General features: G+C 42.8%; 1 pseudogene; it reads right to left on the bottom strand.

Annotated features, from left to right (window-relative positions):
• Positions 1–1,046: 1,046 nt before the first annotated feature.
• On the bottom strand, positions 1,047–2,536 carry LOC101024210 (annotated as a pseudogene).
• Positions 2,537–6,578: the final 4,042 nt, after the last annotated feature.

The following is a 6,578-nucleotide window of genomic DNA, read 5'->3' as shown; positions in this document are numbered from 1 at the left end:
TTTACAGCAGCAGGGAAATTGTTTGTATATAAGAGATGTCTCTGCTTTGTTCCGGGGTTGGATGAAAGCCAGGTGGGGTTCCAAAGTGTGAAAAACTTTAAAATTCTACCTTAAGTTGATTCAATGTCAATGCAAACTTCCAAGTACTTTTTAAAAAAATGTTAAAATTTTGCTTATACACTATTGGTGAGAGTGTAAATTAGTTCAACCATTGTGGAAAACAGCATGGCAATTCCTCAAAGACCAAATAACAGAAATACCATTTGACCCAGCAATCCCATTACTGGGTATGTACCAAAGGAATATAAATTGTTCTGCCATAAAGACCATACATGCATGTGTACTATTCACAATAGCAAAGACATGGAATCAACCTAAATGTTCTTTAATGGTAGACTGGATAAAGAAAATGTGGCACATAAACACCATGGTATACCAAGCAGCCATAAAAAAGAAAAAGATCATGTCTTTTGCAGGAACATAGATGGAGCTGGGGGCCATTTTTTCTTAGCAAACTAATGCAGGAATAGAAAAGCAAATACCACATGTTCTCACTTATAAGCTGGAGCTGAATGGTGAGAACACATGGACACAAAGAGGGGAACAACAGACACTGGAGCCTATTGAAGGTGGATGATGGGAGGAGGGAGAGTATCAGGAAAAATAATTATGGGCACCAGGCTTCATACCTGGGTGATAAAATAATGTGTACAACAAACTCCTATGACACAAATTTACCAAAATCACAAATCTGCATATGTACCCTGAATTTAATATAAACCTTAAGAAGAAGAATTTCTTTCAAAAAATTTGTTAAATGTTTCATAAATACTGGAATCTCCACTATTAGACAGTCATTTCAAACAACACTAATTTCAGATGATCCCTTTTATTTAGACACCATGCATTTCTTTGTTTTGAACTAAAGTCATTGTCTTATATCAGCCTGCTTTTAAAAAATTCTACTTAAAATATGTTTATAGTTTTAAAATAAATATATTGCCAGCTTGGAGAGATGTGGGGTACTTGTCTATATGCATTCATTATCAATTCACTACAAAGGCTGTGGCAGCCACCACCAGAGTTCTTATGCCTCCTTTTGTGGAAGCCATCAATTCATTATTTAACATGTATTTTATGTATGACCCATTCCAGGGCTTCCCGGCCTTTGTTAGCATTTGAAAATATCGTTCTTGACATCAGTTCTTCAAGGTAACTGTTGAGGCTGCCTCCTTTCAGTGATTATGGCTTCTTGAGTCAAAATAATTTTTTTCTGTGTCCTGAGGATGTGGTTTGTATATAAGTCTCTCATCTACTGAAACCATGTTTTAAGTGAAATATTAGTAGATTTAAGTTCCATTGCTTTTTCTATAGGATTAACTACAGAATATTCTAGCACATATGTTTTGTTTCTTGCTGTACCAATAAGAGACTTCTAGTTCCCACTCTGTGCAGAGAAGTCTGTGGCTGCGCAACTCTTCATTGGGATCTATAGGTCTGTCCAACACATCAACCCACACCATGCTCTAGTTCATAGGGCTTTTGCGTATTTATGCATTGCAACTGTTGTAACGATTTCCCACAGGTGGTCAAAGATTGCTCTGAAGTTCAGATCTTGATGGTGCAGGCAGTCCAGGAGATGTCTGGACAGTGCAGGGGAAAATGAGGCAAAGAGGCTACACCTGCCCCACTGTACCCCCAGCACCCCAACCAGCTTCGCAGTAGGCAGGTGCCATCGGCCTCATGTGAAGGACATTCCAACCCTCTCTCCCACCCTTATTACAATGTAAACTTTAAATTATTTAAAGGAGGGGTCCCCAACTCCTCAGACAGCACACCTGTACTGGACCCTGGCCTGTTAGTGAGGCAGGAAAATAGGGTCTGGGAGCCGGGAACATAAAGCGCATTCACACTTCAGCTACAACAGGAAATATCCTCTCCATAGGGCATACACTGAGCAAATGACTTTGTAACTTTACTTCATCCTCTTCATTTACATAGGGCATACCCCAAATAGAGGGTATTTAAACTCACAAAAAACTCTGTAACAGGGCCTTTGAGCCCCTATGCTCAGGCCCAATCACACTGTGGAGTGTACATTTGTTTTCAATAAATCCCTTCATTCCGTCCTTGCTTTGCTTGTGCATTTTGTCCAATTGTTTGTTCAAGACGCCAAGAACCTGGATACCCTCCACCGTTAGCATTAGGAGCCCTGTGGCACAACAGGAGGGGAGCGGCAGGCAGACCAGCGTTACCACCTGAGCTCCACTTCTTGTTAGATCGGCAGAGACATTAGATTCTCATAGGTGCACGAAGCCTATTGTAAACTGCACATGCAAGGGATTTACCTTGTGTGCTCCTCCTGAGAATCTGACGCCTGATTATCTGAGGTAGGGCAGCTTCATCCCCAAACTATCCCTGTCTACCAACCCCCATCCACGGAAAAATTGTCTTCTACAAAACCAGTCCCTTGTGCCAAAAAGGTTGGGGACTGCTGATTTAAAGAACACTGTTAATGTCTGTTCCCTACCTTCATCCGGAGGGCCACGATACGTCTTGAAGCAACTCCAGCAAGTGACCCAGCTGTCCCCTCCCACCCTGCTAGTATCCACAGCTCCTCAAAGGCCCCCTGGAATTTAAACTAAAGCATGATCACGCCACTGCACGCCAGCCTGGGCTACCTAGGAAGACTAGCGAGACCCCAGCTCAAAAAAAAAAAAAAAAAAAAAGAAAGTTCTGAGCTGGGTCCCTGCCCCCTTTCTGTCTGCTTCAGGCCCATCTATACCAATCTTGATTTACCAGCTCAAAATCAATTCCACGGGTGGAAAACAGGGAAAGGATTTAATTAATGTGTACAGTTTCAATGGAAGAACTATCATAATTGTGAGTACATCAGGAACGGTGAGTTCCTTAGCACATTGCATATTATTCATTCCATGAAGAGAGTTTCTCTAAATGAAAAATGTTTAGGACGTTCAGGAGGGGAAGAACAAATTAAGGAATGATCTCCACAGCAGAGACCTCAAGGCTCTTGTGCGTGCAGGGCACAGTTCCAGCGTAAAAGTCCGCAGGGACAGTATGAGGGTCCCCACTGGGGTGCCTCGGGCTCCTTCCAGGGCAGTGTTCGTTGAAGCAGGTCGTACCGCAGGCTTGCTGAAAGGCTGGGGTTCCTCTCCTTTCCGGGTTCCTTCCTGATGGAATCGTGGGTTTTCAGCAGCTTCCGGGGGCGGCCTGGACTGCAGAGGTCGTCATGGGCTTGTGTCCTTCCACCTGCGCAGGCGCTGGCATCTCCAGGCTTCATCAGACCGCTTTGGACCTCGCCGTAGGTAGCATTTGCGTCTTCTTGAGGTGACTGAAGCCCGTCTTTGGTTTCAGCCATTGATTCCTCGACATGGGAGTCTCGAGGCCGTTTTTGGCCCCTCTCATCTCCGGGAAGGGCTCCGTGCCCGGTGGAGGCGCAGTGCAGCAGCCAGCCCGCAGCAGAGCTCCGGTAGAGCTGATGGCATTGGCAGGAATGGCGACTCAGCACAGGGAAGTTATCCAGTGCCCAGGCCCAAGCTTGCTCTCGGTTCAGGTCCCGTGGCATGTGGGGCTCTTCCAAGGTTGGTGGATGGAACTCCATAGCCTCAGCCTCGAAAGGCTTGACTAGGCCCAGCCGTAGCTAGTCTAGGAAAAGAGCAAATGGCTCAGTCCATCACCGACTGTGGGCTTTTATAGCATTCTGTCTTGTATAGGAAGTCGTATACCAAAATTCAATCTTGTGGGGATTAACACTTTTTTACCATGCTAATTGCTTCAGACTGTGATAAGATTATGGTAAAAATTTTATTATTCTGGGAAGTCCTTGGGTTTTTATTGGATCAGGCAGTAATAGGGTGGGGCAGGGGGGTGAGAGAATGGGTTCAGTTATTGGCAGTTTCTTTTTTTTTTTTGAGATGGAGTCTCGCTCTGTCGCCCAGGCTGGAGTGCAGTGGCCAGATCTCAGCTCACTGCAAGCTCCGCCTCCCAGGTTCACGTCATTCTCCTGCCTCAGCCTTCCAAGTAGCTGGAATTACAGGCGCCCGCCACCTCACCCGGCTAGTTTTTTTGTATTTTTTAGTAGAGACGAGGTTTCACCATGTTAGCCAGGATGGTCTCGATCTCCTGACCTGGTGATCCACCCGTCTCGGCCTCCCAAAGTGCTGGGATTACAGGCTTGAGCCACCGCGCCCAGCCTGGCAGTTTCTCATATCAATAAGAAATTGGCAGTTTTCAATATTTCAATATTTCACAACTCAGTGAGATGTGAGGTGTGCATCTCTAATAGGTTAGTTTCATCAAATTAAGGGAATTCACTGTTTCTAATTTGCTAAGATGACTTTTATATTAATAATGAAGCAGGGTTGATTTAAAAAAATTTTTTTGTATCTACTGAGATAATCATTTATTTTTTCTGATGTTAATGTGGAGATTATAGATTGATTTTCAAATTCCAAACCAATGTTGAACTACCAATAAACTCAATTAGATTATGATGCATTTATTAAAAGTATATTACTGTATTCAGAATTCTAACATATTGTTTATAATTTTGCCCTGTGATTGGGAAATATATTGGCTGATGGAAAAATTGAGGAGGGGGCACTAGCATAATGCATAAAATGGGCATAAAAAACTTAATTTGTTGATATTTAAAAAGGTACTCTGAAATAAATGTTAATACAGAGTGAATTTTTGAGGATTCCAACAGCAGGAGAGAAACAGTGAGGTACGTGAGGTGAGCAGAGAGGCATATTTTAAAGGCCTGTCTTCCCCCAAGAAACATCACTAAAATAAACACTTGTGTGAGATTGCTTTATTCAAGAGTGCTGTCTTTAGAAAGTGGGAGTGAGAAGAAAGAGGAGAGGGGCAGGGATGAGCATATTTAATGCTGTGCTTCCTAGTTGTCCAAGCTTGGTATTAAGCATGACCAGAGGTGACTTTATTATTAAACCAATAAAGTTTAACTGGAAGTTAAACTTCCAAAGAGTTTGTAAAACATTTATCCTAAAACATTTTTTTAATTCTCTCAAAGAGAATCCCCTACTAGCTGTATGAACATTGACTCCACAAATTTGAAGCTACTCTGAACAACAATGGTTGCTTGATCTGATGAAACCATCTTCTGAGAGGCCTTATGAATAACTGCTTCTCGGCACAGTCCACTTAGGAGGAAGAAAAGAATGGAATATATCCACTCTTGGTGAAATAACACAATTCTCACAACAAAAGACTGCTGTGTACCAAACAGAAGAGAGAGGGCACACTAGTATTGAGTTGGCATTCACATATTTACATGCCTGTAAGGTAGCCTGACAACTACAAAGTTAGGCCACATTGCTTACATTTTCAGCAGGGCAAGGGGAAGCAGGATGAATTCCTTTCTCTTTTCAAAGAAAGAGAGAACACCTTACAATAATATCTTGCTATCTTCTGAGAGACCCTCAGCTCATTCAGGAGGTACTTTTAAGAAACATCTACACATTTGTCCCATCATCTTGGATAAATTACTACAGTGTATAAACTTGAGATTTGGCTTTATCTTTAGAGGGACTAATCTAAATTCCAATAGTTCAACTATGGATTCAGACTAACCATATTAAATGTGATGTTACTGTTGTATTTCTTTTATGGTTTTTAGGAAAAGAAACAAAACCCTCTCAAATAGTATAAGCATAAAAAGATTTATTATGGTATAAAGGTCATTAAAATCTAGGATAGAGGCCAGCTGTGGTGGCTCATGCCTGTAATTTGAGCACTTTGGGAGGCCGAGGCAGGCGGATTGCTTGAGGTCATGGAGTTTCGTGACCAGCCTGGCCAACATGGTGAAACCCCGTCTCCACTTTCTTACTAATTTTTAAAGAAAAAATTAGCTGGGCGTGGTGGCATGTGCCTGTCATCCCAGCTACTCAGGAAGCTGAGGCAGGAGAATCACTTGAACCCGGGAGGCGGAGGTTGCAGTGAGCTGATATTGCGCCACCACACTCCAGCCTGGGCAGCAAGAGTGAGATTCCATCTCAAAAAAAAAAAAAAAAAAAAAAAAAAAATCTGATAGAGGCCAGCTGTGGTGGCTCATGCCTGTAATTTGAGCACTTTGGGAGGCCGAGGCAGGCGGATTGCTTGAGGTCATGAGTTTGTGACCAGCCTGGCCAACATGGTGAAACCCCGTCTCCACTTTCTTATAATTTTTAAAGAAAAAATTAGCTGGGTGTGATGGCAGGCGCCTGTAATTCCAGCTACTTGAGAGGCTGAGGCAGGAGAAAAGCTTGAACTTGGGAAGCAGAGGTTAAAGTGAGCCGAGATTGCGCCACTGCACTCCAGCCTGGGTGATATAGCAAGACTCTGTCTCAAAAAAAAAAAAAAAAAAAAAAAGAAAAGAAAAAAAAATCTGACAGAAAAGTGTAGACACAAATTTTAGACTGAATGTCAGGGAATGATTTTTCTGAACCACATTGCAAATTGGCTCCCTAAAAGAAGATACCGTCAGAAATCAGTAAACACTGAATCAGACAGCTGCTGAACCACCACAGGCCTCTCCCTTCAGAAACACGCAGCAAATA

This window comes from Papio anubis, chromosome 5 (genome assembly GCF_008728515.1).
Source record: "Papio anubis isolate 15944 chromosome 5, Panubis1.0, whole genome shotgun sequence".
In the NCBI taxonomy this organism is placed as follows: Eukaryota; Metazoa; Chordata; class Mammalia; order Primates; family Cercopithecidae; genus Papio; species Papio anubis.
This window is presented reverse-complemented; position numbering and strand designations above follow the sequence as displayed.